This window comes from Heterodontus francisci, chromosome 34 (assembly GCF_036365525.1).
Source record: "Heterodontus francisci isolate sHetFra1 chromosome 34, sHetFra1.hap1, whole genome shotgun sequence".
Taxonomy (NCBI): domain Eukaryota; kingdom Metazoa; phylum Chordata; class Chondrichthyes; order Heterodontiformes; family Heterodontidae; genus Heterodontus; species Heterodontus francisci.
Window position 1 is genome coordinate 46752155 of NC_090404.1, and position 17208 is coordinate 46769362.

Sequence of the window (17208 nt, forward strand, 5' to 3'; positions counted from 1 at the left end):
CCAAAACATTGAACTCCAAGTATTTTGCATATCGTGCTTGCTTCTGTTGCAAAGCCAGGAAAAGAGAGAAAAACAAACAAGTAAAGAAAGAAGGAAACAAACAAGCAAACAAGCAAAAAAAACCATATGCGTTTCCTGCTTGCCTGCAGTGGCCGATGATGTGCAATATCAAGCCCGCAAAAGTGCGAATCCGCCGTCCAGATCTCTGCAGCTGTCACAGGACTGAACTGGATGAAAGTGTTGAATGTATGCCATCACAGAGAGGAGGAAAATCACTGTGCGATGTAACATCAATGATGTGGGATGAGGGATAAAATTGAATTGATTGAGCTTTAGCGGTGGTACTGCGTCGGCTGCCTGGCTCCAAAGTAGAAGCCTAAATGGTGATGGAAACGTGCCCCCTCCAAGCTGACACAACATCTCTGAAGCCCAATGGTGGCTGGCAATCTCTGGCAAACTGTAAAAAGCATTGCTGTGTGCTTCCACGTTAGTATAGTGGTGAGTATCATCGCCTGACACGCGGGAGACCGGGGTTCAATTCCCCGACGGGGAGGCGTGAGCGTTGCTGAGGCCACCCGAGAGCTGTTCGGGGAAACTTTTTGAATTCCAAATCGCTTTGCACTGCCGCATGGAGACTCTCATCCACAACACGTACGCGGCCCGCCACCCGTTTTATCAAAACTATCAACAGCAAACATGTTCCACACATCCGCCTATCACAATCACCGCACAACATCCGCTCTTTACTCATCAGACTGGCCACTTTCTCTTCTTTGCATTCTCAAAGCGGCTCATTCAAAATGCACTAAACACATTTTCCTTGGCACATTTCATTGCTTCATTAAACCGCGACGCTTTCGACAACCAACATGCTTTATAAGCCACGACGCAACACATTTCACTGCATCTTTCACGCGGCAGCAACACCATTGCGTTCATAGTCTGACAGCAAAATGACCCTCTAGCAGCCACACACCACCACCTGTTCAAGGCAGATAGACAATCTGAGGAGGAAGGTCACACACCTTGTACGCCATCAAACTTCAGTAAGGGCCACCTGGACGGAAAGAAGTGAAAGGTGGCAAAGGTTAATAACCTCGAATGGCTCAGTAACAAGCGCAACGAGACAAGGTGCTCAGAGGCACTGAAGAAAGTGTTGGGAATGCTACATGCCCAATACACATAGCCTGTGCGATCCCTTTGCAAGAGCTACTCAACGTATTCGAGTGATCAGCCCTCGGCCCTGATTTTTTTTTAATTCCCTTGCAGCATCCTGCCATTCTCTCTTGAATGTTAACATTCAGTCTGAAAGCACACGACTTTCAGTCAGCTCACACAACAACATGCTGCCTAAACTAATCCTTCTTGCCTTGTACGTCTGCTTCGAATGCGAATCACCTTATCTTCTTGTCCTCTGGTTAACCCTTCCCTCCTGCCACAAAAAAGCTTGCTCGCTCAAAACAGTCCTTGTTTGGAACACCAAGATCAAACCTTCTGTGAGCATGATAGAACAACGCCCATCTTGCACTTTTGCACACCGTGTACCTGAAGACATCCACGGCGAGCCCATGGTGCCAATCCTTCTCGATACCCACACGAAGGATTTCTTTCTAAAGTGTGGTGTCGGGAAAGGGGAAAAGAATAATGCAGCGTGGGCCAAAACATTGAACTCCAAGTATTTTGCATATCGTGCTTGCTTCTGTTGCAAAGCCAGGAAAAGAGAGAAAAACAAACAAGTAAAGAAAGAAAGAAAGAAACAAACAAACAAGCAAAAAAAAAATCATATGCATTTCCTGTTTGCCTGTAGTGGCCGATGATGTGCAATATCAAGCCCGCAAAAGTGCGAATCCGCCGTCCAGATCTCTGCAGCTGTCACAGGACTGAACTGGATGAAAGTGTTGAATGTATGCCATCACAGAGAGGAGGCAAATCACTGTGCGATGTAACATCAATGATGTGGGATGGGGGATAAAATTGAATTGATTGAGTCAAGAGCTTTAGCGGTGGTACTGCGTCGGCTGCCTGGCTCCAAAGTAGAAGCCTAAATGGTGATGGAAACGTGCCCCCTCCAAGCTGACACAACATCTCTGAAGCCCAATGGTGGCTGGCAATCTCTGGCAAACTGTCGGAAGCCTTTCAGTGTGCTTCTTCGTTAGTATAGTGGTGAGTATCCCCGCCTGTCTCGCGGGAGACCGGGTTTCAATTCCCGCGACGGGGAGGCGTGTACGTTGCTGAGGCCACCCGAGATCTGTTAGGGGAAACTTTTTGAATTCCAAATCGCTTTGCACTGCCGCATGGAGACTCTCATCCACAACACGTACGCGGCCCGCCACCCGTTTTATCAAAACTATCAACAGCAAACATGTTCCACACATCCGCCTATCACAATCACCGCACAACATCCGCTCTTTACTCATCAGACTGGCCACTTTCTCTTCTTTGCATTCACAAAGCGGCTCATTCAAAATGCACTAAACACATTTTCCTTGGCACATTTCATTGCTTCATTAAACCGCGACGCTTTCTACAACCAACATGCTTTATAAGCCACGACGCAACACATTTCACTACATCTTTCACGCGGAGGCAACACCATTGCGTTCATAGTCTGACAGCAAAATAGCCCTCTAGCAGCCACACACCACCACCTGTTCAAGGCAGATAGACAATCTGAGGAGGAAGGTCACACACCTTGTACGCCATCAAACTTCAGCAAGGGCCACCTGGACGGAAAGAAGTGAAAGGTGGCAAAGGTTAATAACCTCGAATGGCTCAGTAACAAGCGCAACGAGACAAGGTGCTCAGAGGCACTGAAGAAAGTGTTGGGAATGCTACATGCCCAATACACATAGCCTGTGCGATCCCTTTGCAAGAGCTACTCAACGTATTCGAGTGATCAGCCCTCGGCCCTGATTTTTTTTTTAATTCCCTTGCAGCATCCTGCCATTCTCTCTTGAATGTTAACATTCAATCTGAAAGCACACGACTTTCAGTCAGCTCACACAACAACATGCTGCCTAAACTAATCCTTCTTTCCTTGTCCGTCTGCTTCGAATGCGAATCACCTTATCTTCTTGTCCTCTGGTTAACCCTTCCCTCCTGCCACAAAAAAGCTTTCTCGCTCAAAACAGTCCTTGTTTGGAACACCAAGATCAAAACTTCTGTGAGCACGAGAGAACAACGCCCACCTTGCACTTTTGCACACCGTGTACCTGAAGTCATCCACGGCGAGCCCATGGTGCCAATCCTTCTCGATACCCACACGAAGGATTTCTTTCTAAAGTGTGGTGTCGGGAAAGGGGAAAAGAATAATGCAGCGTGGGCCAAAACATTGAACTCCAAGTATTTTGCATATCGTGCTTGCTTCTGTTGCAAAGCCAGGAAAAGAGAGAAAAACAAACAAGTAAAGAAAGAAAGAAACAAACAAGCAAACAAGCAAAAAAAAACCATATGCGTTTCCTGCTTGCCTGTAGTGGCCGATGATGTGCAATATCAAGCCCGCAAAAGTGCGAATCCGCCGTCCAGATCTCTGCAGCTGTCACAGGACTGAACTGGATGAAAGTGTTGAATGTATGCCATCACAGAGAGGAGGCAAATCACTGTGCGATGTAACATCAATGATGTGGGATGAGGGATAAAATTGAATTGATTGAGTCAAGAGCTTTAGCGGTGGTACTGCGTCGGCTGCCTGGCTCCAAAGTAGAAGCCGAAATGGTGATGGAAACGTGCCCCCTCCAAGCTGACACAACATCTCTGAAGCCCAAAGGTGGCTGGCAATCTCTGGCAAACTGTAGGAAGCCTTTCTGTGTGTTCCATCGTTAGTATAGTGGTGAGTGTCCCCGCCTGTCACGCGGGAGAGTGGGTTTCAATTCCCCGACGGGGAGGCGTGAGCCTTGCTGAGGCCACCCGAGAGCGATCAGGGGAAACTTTCTGAATTCCAAATCGCTTTGCACTGCCGCATGGAGACTCTCATCCACAACACGTACTTTTCCCACCACCTGTTTTATCAAAACTATCAACAGCAAACATGTTCCACACATCCGCCTATCACAATCACCGCACAACATCCGCTCTTTACTCATCAGACTGGCCACTTTCTCTTCTTTGCATTCACAAAGCGGCTCATTCAAAATGCACTAAACACATTTTCCTTGGCACATTTCATTGCTTCATTAAACCGCGACGCTTTCTACAACCAACATGCTTTATAAGCCACGACGCAACACATTTCACTACATCTTTCACGGGGCAGCAACACCATTGCGTTCATAGTCTGACAGCAAAATGACCCTCTAGCAGCCACACACCACCACCTGTTCAAGGCAGATAGACAATCTGAGGAGGAAGGTCACACACCTTGTACGCCATCAAACTTCAGCAAGGGCCACCTGGACGGAAAGAAGTGAAAGGTGGCAAAGGTTAATAACCTCGAATGGCTCAGTAACAAGCGCAACGAGACAAGGTGCTCAGAGGCACTGAAGAAAGTGTTGGGAATGCCACATGCCCAATACACATAGCCTGTGCGATCCCTTTGCAAGAGCTACTCAACGTATTCGAGTGATCAGCCCTCGGCCCTGATTTTTTTTTTAATTCCCTTGCAGCATCCTGCCATTCTCTCTTGAATGTTAACATTCAATCTGAAAGCACACGACTTTCAGTCAGCTCACACAACAACATGCTGCCTAAACTAATCCTTCTTTCCTTGTCCGTCTGCTTCGAATGCGAATCACCTTATCTTCTTGTCCTCTGGTTAACCCTTCCCTCCTGCCACAAAAAAGCTTTCTCGCTCAAAACAGTCCTTGTTTAGAACACCAAGATCAAAACTTCCGTGAGCACGAGAGAACAACGCCCACCTTGCACTTTTGCACACCGTGCACCTGAAGTCATCCACGGCGAGCCCATGGTGCCAATCCTTCTCGATACCCACACGAAGGATTTCTTTCTAAAGTGTGGTGTCGGGAAAGGGGAAAAGAATAATGCAGCGTGGGCCAAAACATTGAACTCCAAGTATTTTGCATATCGTGCTTGCTTCTGTTGCAAAGCCAGGAAAAGAGAGAAAAACAAACAAGTAAAGAAAGAAAGAAAGAAACAAGCAAACAAGCAAAAAAAAAAACCATATGCGTTTCCTGCTTGCCTGTAGTGGCCGATGATGTGCAATATCAAGCCCGAAAAAGTGCGAATCCGCAAGTCCAGATCTCTGCAGCTGTCACAGGACTGAACTGGATGAAAGTGTTGAATGTATGCCATCACAGAGAGGAGGCAAATCACTGTGCGATGTAACATCAATGATGTGGGATGAGGGATAAAATTGAATTGATTGAGTCAAGAGCTTTAGCGGTGGTACAGCTTCGGCTGCCTGGCTCCAAAGTAGAAGCCTAAATGGTGATGGAAACGTGCCCCCTCCAAGCTGACACAACATCTCTGAAGCCCAAAGGTGGCTGGCAATCTCTGGCAAACTGTAGGAAGATTTTCTGTGTGCTTCCTCGTTAGTATAGTGGTGAGTGTCCCCGCCTGTTATTCGGGAGAGCGGGGTTCAATTCACCGACGGTGAGGCGTGAGCGTTGCTGAGGTCACCCGAGAGCTGTTAGGGGAAACTTTTTGAATTCGAAATCGCTTTGCACTGCCGCATGGAGACTCTCATCCACAACACGTACGCGGCCCGCCACCCGTTTTATCAAAACTATCAACAGCAAACATGTTCCACACATCCGCCTATCACAATCACCGCACAACATCCGCTCTTTACTCATCAGACTGGCCACTTTCTCTTCTTTGCATTCACAAAGCGGCTCATTCAAAATGCACTAAACACATTTTCCTTGGCACATTTCATTGCTTCATTAAACCGCGACGCTTTCTACAACCAACATGCTTTATAAGCCACGACGCAACACATTTCACTACATCTTTCACGCGGCAGCAACACCATTGCGTTCATAGTCTGACAGCAAAATAGCCCTCTAGCAGCCACACACCACCACCTGTTCAAGGCAGATAGACAATCTGAGGAGGAAGGTCACACACCTTGTACGCCATCAAACTTCAGCAAGGGCCACCTGGACGGAAAGAAGTGAAAGGTGGCAAATGTTAATAACCTCGAATGGCTCAGTAACAAGCGCAACGAGACAAGGTGCTCAGAGGCACTGAAGAAAGTGTTGGGAATGCTACATGCCCAATACACATAGCCTGTGCGATCCCTTTGCAAGAGCTACTCAACGTATTCGAGTGATCAGCCCTCGGCCCTGATTTTTTTTTTAATTCCCTTGCAGCATCCTGCCATTCTCTCTTGAATGTTAACATTCAATCTGAAAGCACACGACTTTCAGTCAGCTCACACAACAACATGCTGCCTAAACTAATCCTTCTTTCCTTGTACGTCTGCTTCGAATGCGAATCACCTTATCTTCTTGTCCTCTGGTTAACCCTTCCCTCCTGCCACAAAAAAGATTTCTCGCTCAAAACAGTCCTTGTTTGGAACACCAAGATCAAAACTTCTGTGAGCACGAGAGAACAACGCCCATCTTGCACTTTTGCACACCGTGTACCTGAAGTCATCCACGGCGAGCCCATGGTGCCAATCCTTCTCGATACCCACACGAAGGATTTCTTTCTAAAGTGTGGTGTCGGGAAAGGGGAAAAGAATAATGCAGCATGGGCCAAAACATTGAACTCCAAGTATTTTGCATATCGTGCTTGCTTCTGTTGCAAAGCCAGGAAAAGAGAGAAAAACAAACAAGTAAAGAAAGAAAGAAACAAACAAGCAAACAAGCAAAAAAAAACCATATGCGTTTCCTGCTTGCCTGTAGTGGCCGATGATGTGCAATATCAAGCCCGCAAAAGTGCGAATCCGCCGTCCAGATCTCTGCAGCTGTCACAGGACTGAACTGGATGAAAGTGTTGAATGTATGCCATCACAGAGAGGAGGCAAATCACTGTGCGATGTAACATCAATGATGTGGGATGAGGGATAAAATTGAATTGATTGAGTCAAGAGCTTTAGCGGTGGTACTGCGTCGGCTGCCTGGCTCCAAAGTAGAAGCCTAAATGGTGATGGAAACGTGCCCCCTCCAAGCTGACACAACATCTCTGAAGCCCAAAGGTGGCTGGCAATCTCTGGCAAACTGTAGGAAGCCTTCCTGTGTGTTTCATCGTTAGTATAGTGGTGAGTGACCCCGCCTGTCACGCGGGAGACTGGGGTTCAATTCCCCGACGGGGAGGCGTGAGCCTTGCTGAGGCCACCCAAGAGCGGTCAGGGGAAATTTTCTGAATTCCAAATCGCTTTGCACTGCCGCATGGAGACTCTCATCCACAACACGTACTTTTCCCGCCACCCGTTTTATCAAAACTATCAACAGCAAACATGTTCCACACATCCGCCTATCACAATCACCGCACAACATCCGCTCTTTACTCATCAGACTGGCCACTTTCTCTTCTTTGCATTCACAAAGCGGCTCATTCAAAATGCACTAAACACATTTTCCTTGGCACATTTCATTGCTTCATTAAACCGCGACGCTTTCTACAACCAACATGCTTTATAAGCCACGACGCAACACATTTCACTACATCTTTCACGCGGCAGCAACACCATTGCGTTCATAGTCTGACAGCAAAATGACCCTCTAGCAGCCACACACCACCACCTGTTCAAGGCAGATAGACAATCTGAGGAGGAAGGTCACACACCTTGTACGCCATCAAACTTCAGCAAGGGCCACCTGGACGGAAAGAAGTGAAAGGTGGCAAAGGTTAATAACCTCGAATGGCTCAGTAACAAGCGCAACGAGACAAGGTGCTCAGAGGCACTGAAGAAAGTGTTGGGAATGCCACATGCCCAATACACATAGCCTGTGCGATCCCTTTGCAAGAGCTACTCAACGTATTCGAGTGATCAGCCCTCGGCCCTGATTTTTTTTTTAATTCCCTTGCAGCATCCTGCCATTCTCTCTTGAATGTTAACATTCAATCTGAAAGCACACGACTTTCAGTCAGCTCACACAACAACATGCTGCCTAAACTAATCCTTCTTTCCTTGTCCGTCTGCTTCGAATGCGAATCACCTTATCTTCTTGTCCTCTGGTTAACCCTTCCCTCCTGCCACAAAAAAGCTTTCTCGCTCAAAACAGTCCTTGTTTGGAACACCAAGATCAAAACTTCCGTGAGCACGAGAGAACAACGCCCACCTTGCACTTTTGCACACCGTGTACCTGAAGTCATCCACGGCGAGCCCATGGTGCCAATCCTTCTCGATACCCACACGAAGGATTTCTTTCTAAAGTGTGGTGGCGGGAAAGGGGAAAAGAATAATGCAGCGTGGGCCAAAACATTGAACTCCAAGTATTTTGCATATCGTGCTTGCTTCTGTTGCAAAGCCAGGAAAAGAGAGAAAAACAAACAAGTAAAGAAAGAAAGAAAGAAACAAGCAAACAAGTAAATAAAAAACCATATGCGTTTCCTGCTTGCATGTAGTGGCCGATGATGTGCAATATCAAGCCCGCAAAAGTGCGAATCCGCCGTCCAGATCTCTGCAGCTGTCACAGGACTGAACTGAATGAAAGTGTTGAATGTATGCCATCACAGAGAGGAGGCAAATCACTGTGCGATGTAACATCAATGATGTGGGATGAGGGATAAAATTGAATTGATTGAGTCAAGAGCTTTAGCGGTGGTACTGCGTCGGCTGCCTGGCTCCAAAGTAGAAGCCTAAATGGTGATGGAAACGTGCCCCCTCCAAGCTGACACAACATCTCTGAAGCCCAAAGGTGGCTGGCAATCTCTGGCAAACTGTAGGAAGATTTTCTGTGTGCTTCCTCGTTAGTATAGTGGTGAGTGTCCTCGCCTGTCATTCGGGAGAGCGGGGTTCAATTCACCGACGGGGTGGCGTGAGCGTTGCTGAGGCCACCCGAGAGCTGTTAGGGGAAACTTTTTGAATTCCAAATCGCTTTGCACTGCCGCATGGAGACTCTCATCCACAACACGTACGCGGCCCGCCACCCGTTTTATCAAAACTATCAACAGCAAACATGTTCCACACATCCGCCTATCACAATCACCGCACAACATCCGCTCTTTACTCATCAGACTGGCCACTTTCTCTTCTTTGCATTCTCAAAGCGGCTCATTCAAAATGCACTGAACACATTTTCCTTGGCACATTTCATTGCTTCATTAAACCGCGACGCTTTCTACAACCAACATGCTTTATAAGCCACGACGCAACACATTTCACTACATCTTTCACGCGGCAGCAACACCATTGCGTTCATAGTCTGACAGCAAAATGACCCTCTAGCAGCCACACACCACCACCTGTTCAAGGCAGATAGACAATCTGAGGAGGAAGGTCACACACCTTGTACGCCATCAAACTTCAGTAAGGGCCACCTGGACGGAAAGAAGCGAAAGGTGGCAAAGGTTAATAACCTCGAATGGCTCAGTAACAAGCGCAACGAGACAAGGTGCTCAGAGGCACTGAAGAAAGTGTTGGGAATGCTACATGCCCAATACACATAGCCTGTGCGATCCCTTTGCAAGAGCTACTCAACGTATTCGAGTGATCAGCCCTCGGCCCTGATTTTTTTTTAATTCCCTTGCAGCATCCTGCCATTCTCTCTTGAATGTTAACATTCAATCTGAAAGCACACGACTTTCAGTCAGCTCACACAACAACATGCTGCCTAAACTAATCCTTCTTTCCTTGTACGTCTGCTTCGAATGCGAATCACCTTATCTTCTTGTCCTCTGGTTAACCCTTCCCTCCTGCCACAAAAAAGCTTTCTCGCTCAAAACAGTCCTTGTTTGGAACACCAAGATCAAAACTTCTGTGAGCACGAGAGAACAACGCCCATCTTGCACTTTTGCACACCGTGTACCTGAAGTCATCCACGGCGAGCCCATGGTGCCAATCCTTCTCGATACCCACACGAAGGATTTCTTTCTAAAGTGTGGTGTCGGGAAAGGGGAAAAAAATAATGCAGCGTGGGCCAAAACATTGAACTCCAAGTATTTTGCATATCGTGCTTGCTTCTGTTGCAAAGCCAGGAAAAGAGAGAAAAACAAACAAGTAAAGAAAGAAAGAAACAAACAAGCAAACAAGCAAAAAAAAACCATATGCGTTTACTGCTTGCCTGTCGTGGCCGATGATGTGCAATATCAAGCCCGCAAAAGTGCGAATCCGCCGTCCAGATCTCTGCAGCTGTCACAGGACTGAACTGGATGAAAGTGTTGAATGTATGCCATCACAGAGAGGAGGCAAATCACTGTGCGATGTAACATCAATGATGTGGGATGAGGGATAAAATTGAATTGATTGAGTCAAGAGCTTTAGCGGTGGTACTGCGTCGGCTGCCTGGCTCTAAAGTAGAAGCCTAAATGGTGATGGAAACGTGCCCCCTCCAAGCTGACACAACATCTCTGAAGCCCAAAGGTGGCTGGCAATCTCTGGCAAACTGTAGGAAGCCTTTTTGTGTGCTTCCTCGTTAGTATAGTGGTGAGTATCCCCGCCTGTCACGCGGGAGACTGGGGTTCAATTCCCCGACGGGGAGGCGTGAGCGTTGGTGAGGCCACCCGAGAGCTGTCAGGGGTAACTTTTTGAATTTCAAATCGCTTTGCACTGCCGCATGTAGACTCTCATCCACAACACGTACGCGGCCCGCCACCCATTTTATCAAAACTATCAACAGCAAACATGTTCCACACATCTGCCTATCACAATCACCGCACAACATCCGCTCTTTACTCATCAGACTGGCCACTTTCTCTTCTTTGCATTCACAAAGCGGCTCATTCAAAATGCACTAAACACATTTTCCTTGGCACATTTCATTGCTTCATTAAACCGCGACGCTTTCCACAACCAACATGCTTTATTAGCCACGACGCAACACATTTCACTACATCTTTCACGCGGCAGCAACACCATTGCGTTCATAGTCTGACAGCAAAATAACCATCTAGCAGCCACACACCACCACCTGTTCAAGGCAGATAGACAATCTGAGGAGGAAGGTCACACACCTTGTACGCCATCAAACTTCAGCAAGTGCCACCTGGACGGAAAGAAGTGAAAGGTGGCAAAGGTTAATAACCTCGAATGGCTCAGTAACAAGCGCAACGAGACAAGGTGCTCAGAGGCACTGAAGAAAGTGTTGGGAATGCTACATGCCCAATACACATAGCCTGTGCGATCCCTTTGCAAGAGCTACTCAACGTAATCGAGTGATCAGCCCTCGGCCCTGATTTTTTTTAAATTCCCTTGCAGCATCCTGCCATTCTCTCTTGAATGTTAACATTCAATCTGAAAGCACACGACTTTCAGTCAGCTCACACAACAACATGCTGCCTAAACTAATCCTTCTTTCCTTGTACGTCTGCTTCGAATGCGAATCACCTTAACTTCTTGTCCTCTGGTTAACCCTTCCCTCCTGCCACAAAAAAGCTTTCACGCTCAAAACAGTCCTTGTTTGGAACACCAAGATCAAAACTCCTCTGAGAACGGGAGAACAACGCCCATCTTGCACTTTTGCACACCGTGTACCTGAAGTCATCCACGGCGAGCCCATGTTGCCAATCCTTCTCGATACCCACACGAAGGATTTCTTTCTAAAGAGTGGTGTCGGGAAAGGGGAAAAGAATAATGCAGCGTGGGCCAAAACATTGAACTCCAAGTATTTTGCATATCGTGCTTGCTTCTGTTGCAAAGCCAGGAAAAGAGAGAAAAAAAAACAAGTAAAGAAAGAAAGAAACAAACAAGCAAACAAGCAAAAAAAAAATCATATGCGTTTCCTGCTTGCCTGTAGTGGCCGATGATGTGCAATATCAAGCCCGCAAAAGTGCGAATCCGCCGTCCAGATCTCTGCAGCTGTCACAGGACTGAACTGGATGAAAGTGTTGAATGTATGCCATCACAGAGAGGAGGCAAATCACTGTGCGATGTAACATCAATGATGTGGGATGAGGGATAAAATTGAATTGATTGAGTCAAGAGCTTTAGCGGTGGTACTGCGTCGGCTGCCTGGTTCCAAAGTAGAAGCCTAAATGGTGATGGAAACGTGCCCCCTCCAAGCTGACACAACATCTATGAAGCCCAAAGGTGGCTGGCAATCTCTGGCAAACTGTAGAAAGCGTCTCTGTGTGCTTCCTCGTTAGTATAGTGGTGAATATCCCCGCCTGTCACGCGGGACACCGCGGTTCAATTCTCCGACGGGGAGGCGTGAGCGTTGCTGAGGCCACCCGAGAGCGGGAAGAGAAAACTTTTTGAATTCCAAATCGCTTTGCACTGCCGCATGGAGACGCTCATCCACAACACGTACGCGGCCCGCCACCCGTTTTATCAAAACTATCAACAGCAAACATGTTCCACACATCCGCCTATCACAATCACCGCACAACATCCGCTCTTTACTCATCAGACTGGCCACTTTCTCTTCTTTGCATTCACAAAGCGGCTCATTCAAAATGCACTAAACACATTTTCCTTGGCACATTTCATTGCTTCATTAAACCGCGACGCTTTCCACAACCAACATGCTTTATAAGCCAGGACGCAACACATTTCACTACATCTTTCACGCGGCAGCAACACCATTGCGTTCATAGTCTGACAGCAAAATAACCCTCTAGCAGCCACACACCACCACCTGTTCAAGGCAGATAGACAATCTGAGGAGGAAGGTCACACACCTTGTACGCCATCAAACTTCAGCAAGGGCCACCTGGACGGAAAGAAGTGAAAGGTGGCAAAGGTTAATAACCTCGAATGGCTCAGTAACAAGCGCAACGAGACAAGGTGCTCAGAGGCACTGAAGAAAGTGTTGGGAATGCTACATGCCCAATACACATAGCCTGTGCGATCCCTTTGCAAGAGCTACTCAACGTATTCGAGTGATCAGCCCTCGGCCCTGATTTTTTTTTAATTCCCTTGCAGCATCCTGCCATTCTCTCTTGAATGTTAACATTCAATCTGAAAGCACACGACTTTCAGTCAGCTCACACAACAACATGCTGCCTAAACTAATCCTTCTATCCTTGTACGTCTGCTTCGAATGCGAATCACCTTATCTTCTTGTCCTCTGGTTAACCCTTCCCTCCTGCCACAAAAAAGCTTTCTCGCTCAAAACAGTCCTTGTTTGGAACACCAAGATCAAAACTTCTGTGAGCACGAGAGAACAACGCCCATCTTGCACTTTTGCACACCGTGTACCTGAAGTCATCCACGGCGAGCCCATGGTGCCAATCCTTCTCGATACCCACACGAAGGATTTCTTTCTAAAGTGTGGTGTCGGGAAAGGGGAAAAGAATAATGCAGCGTGGGCCAAAACATTGAACTCCAAGTATTTTGCATATCGTGCTTGCTTCTGTTGCAAAGCCAGGAAAAGAGAGAAAAACAAACAAGTAAAGAAAGAAAGAAACAAACAAGCAAACAAGCAAGAAAAAAATCATATGCGTTTCCTGCTTGCCTGCAGTGGCCGATGATGTGCAATATCAAGCCCGCAAAACTGCGAATCCGCCGTCCAGATCTCTGCAGCTGTCACAGGACTGAACTGGATGAAAGTGTTGAATGTATGCCATCACAGAGAGGAGGAAAATCACTGTGCGATGTAACATCAATGATGTGGGATGAGGGATAAAATTGAATTGATTGAGTCAAGAGCTTTAGCGGTGGTACTGCGTCGGCTGCCTGGCTCCAAAGTAGAAGCCTAAATGGTGATGGAAACGTGCCCCCTCCAAGCTGACACAACATCTCTGAAGCCCAATGGTGGCTGGCAATCTCTGGCAAACTGTCGGAAGCATTTCTGTGTGCTTCCTCGTTAGTATAGTGGTGAGTATCCCCGCCTGTCACGCGGGAGACTGGGGTTCAATTCCCCGACGGGGAGGCGTGAGTGTTGCTGAGGCCACCCGAGAGCTGTTAGGGGAAACGTTTTGAATTCCAAATCGCTTTGCACTGCCGCATGGAGACTCTCATCCGCAACACGTACGCGGCCCGCCACCCATTTTATCAAAACTATCAACAGCAAACATGTTCCACACATCCGCCTATCACAATCACCGCACAACATCTGCTCTTTACTCATCAGACTGGCCACTTTCTCTTCTTTGCATTCTCAAAGCGGCTCATTCAAAATGCACCAAACACATTTTCCTTGGCACATTTCATTGCTTCATTAAACCGCGACACTTTCTACAACCAACATGCTTTATAAGCCACGACGCAACACATTTCACTACATCTTTCACGCGGCAGCAACACCATTGCGTTCATAGTCTGACAGCAAAATGACCCTCTAGCAGTCACACACCACCACCTGTTCAAGGCAGATAGACAATCTGAGGAGGAAGGTCACACACCTTGTACGCCATCAAACTTCAGTAAGGGCCACCTGGACGGAAAGAAGTGAAAGGTGGCAAAGGTTAATAACCTCGAATGGCTCAGTAACAAGCGCAACGAGACAAGGTGCTCAGAGGCACTGAAGAAAGTGTTGGGAATGCTACATGCCCAATACACATAGCCTGTGCGATCCCTTTGCAAGAGCTACTCAACGTATTCGAGTGATCAGCCCTCGGCCCTGATTTTTTTTAAATTCCCTTGCAGCATCCTGCCATTCTCTCTTGAATGTGAACATTCAGTCTGAAAGCACACGACTTTCAGTCAGCTCACACAACAACATGCTGCCTAAACTAATCCTTCTTGCCTTGTACGTCTGCTTCGAATGCGAATCACCTTATCTTCTTGTCCTCTGGTTAACCCTTCCCTCCTGCCACAAAAAAGCTTGCTCGCTCAAAACAGTCCTTGTTTGGAACACCAAGATCAAACCTTGTGTGAGCATGATAGAACAACGCCCATCTTGCACTTTTGCACACCGTGTACCTGAAGACATCCACGGCGAGCCCATGGTGCCAATCCTTCTCGATACCCACACGAAGGATTTCTTTCTAAAGTGTGGTGTCGGGAAAGGGGAAAAGAATTATGCAGCGTGGGCCAAAACATTGAACTCCAAGTATTTTTCATATCGTGCTTGCTTCTGTTGCAAAGCCAGGAAAAGAGAGAAAAACAAACAAGTAAAGAAAGAAAGAAAGAAACAAACAACAAGCAAAAAAAAAATCATATGCATTTCCTGTTTGCCTGTAGTGGCCGATGATGTGCAATATCAAGCCCGCAAAAGTGCGAATCCGCCGTCCAGATCTCTGCAGCTGTCACAGGACTGAACTGGATGAAAGTGTTGAATGTATGCCATCACAGAGAGGAGGAAAATCACTGTGCGATGTAACATCAATGATGTGGGATGAGGGATAAAATTGAATTGATTGAGTCAAGAGCTTTAGCGGTGGTACTGCGTCGGCTGCCTGGCTCCAAAGTAGAAGCCTAAATGGTGATGGAAACGTGCCCCCTCCAAGCTGACACAACATCTCTGAAGCCCAATGGTGGCTGGCAATCTCTGGCAAACTGTCGGAAGCCTTTCTGTGTGCTTCCTCGTTAGTATAGTGGTGAGTATCCCCGCCTGTCACGCGGGAGACTGGGGTTCAATTCGCTGACGGGGAGGCGTGAGCGTTGCTGAGGCCACCCGAGAGCTGTTAGGTGGAACGTTTTGAATTCCAAATCGCTTTGCACTGCCGCATGGAGACTCTCATCCGCAACACGTACGCGGCCCGCCACCCGTTTTATCAAAACTATCAACAGCAAACATGTTCCACACATCCGCCTATCACAATCACCGCACAACATCCGCTCTTTACTCATCAGACTGGCCACTTTCTCTTCTTTGCATTCTCAAAGCGGCTCATTCAAAATGCACTAAACACATTTTCCTTGGCACATTTCATTGCTTCATTAAACCGCGACGCTTTCTACAACCAACATGCTTTATAAGCCACGACGCAACACATTTCACTACATCTTTCACGCGGCAGCAACACCATTGCGTTCATAGTCTGACAGCAAAATGACCCTCTAGCAGTCACACACCACCACCTGTTCAAGGCAGATAGATAATCTGAGGAGGAAGGTCACACACCTTGTACGCCATCAAACTTCAGTAAGGGCCTCCTGGACGGAAAGAAGTGAAAGGTGGCAAAGGTTAATAACCTCGAATGGCTCAGTAACAAGCGCAACGAGACAAGGTGCTCAGAGGCACTGAAGAAAGTGTTGGGAATGCTACATGCCCAATACACATAGCCTGTGCGATCCCTTTGCAAGAGCTACTCAACGTATTCGAGTGATCAGCCCTCGGCCCTGATTTTTTTTTAATTCCCTTGCAGCATCCTGCCATTCTCTCTTGAATGTGAACATTCAGTCTGAAAGCACACGACTTTCAGTCAGCTCACACAACAACATGCTGCCTAAACTAATCCTTCTTGCCTTGTACGTCTGCTTCGAATGCGAATCACCTTATCTTCTTGTCCTCTGGTTAACCCTTCCCTCCTGCCACAAAAAAGCTTGCTCGCTCAAAACAGTCCTTGTTTGGAACACCAAGATCAAACCTTCTGTGAGCATGATAGAACAACGCCCATCTTGCACTTTTGCACACCGTGTACCTGAAGACATCCACGGCGAGCCCATGGTGCCAATCCTTCTCGATACCCACACGAAGGATTTCTTTCTAAAGTGTGGTGTCGGGAAAGGGGAAAAGAATAATGCAGCGTGGGCCAAAACATTGAACTCCAAGTATTTTGCATATCGTGCTTGCTTCTGTTGCAAAGCCAGGAAAAGAGAGAAAAACAAACAAGTAAAGAAAGAAAGAAACAAACAAACAAAGAAGCAAAAAAAAAATCATATGCATTTCCTGTTTGCCTGTAGTGGCCGATGATGTGCAATATCAAGCCCGCAAAAGTGCGAATCCGCCGTCCAGATCTCTGCAGCTGTCACAGGACTGAACTGGATGAAAGTGTTGAATGTATGCCATCACAGAGAGGAGGAAAATCACTGTGCGATGTAACATCAATGATGTGGGATGAGGGATAAAATTGAATTGATTGAGTCAAGAGCTTTAGCGGTGGTACTGCGTCGGCTGCCTGGCTCCAAAGTAGAAGCCTAAATGGTGATGGAAACGTGCCCCCTCCAAGCTGACACAACATCTCTGAAGCCCAATGGTGGCTGGCAATCTCTGGCAAACTGTCGGAAGCCTTTCTGTGTGCTTCCTCGTTAGTATAGTGGCTAGTGGCGAGTATCCCCGCCTGTCACGCGGGAGACCGGGTTTCAATTCCCCGACG

General features: G+C 47.3%; 2 non-coding genes across 2 annotated transcripts; both read left to right on the forward strand.

The window, feature by feature from the left end:
* Positions 1-10475: 10475 nt before the first annotated feature.
* trnad-guc (transfer RNA aspartic acid (anticodon GUC)) lies at positions 10476-10547 on the forward strand. The gene has a single exon. It is a non-coding gene; the product is annotated as a tRNA-Asp (tRNA).
* A 3258-nt stretch (positions 10548-13805) lies between these two features.
* trnad-guc (transfer RNA aspartic acid (anticodon GUC)) lies at positions 13806-13877 on the forward strand. Its single transcript has one exon. It is a non-coding gene; the product is annotated as a tRNA-Asp (tRNA).
* Positions 13878-17208: the final 3331 nt, after the last annotated feature.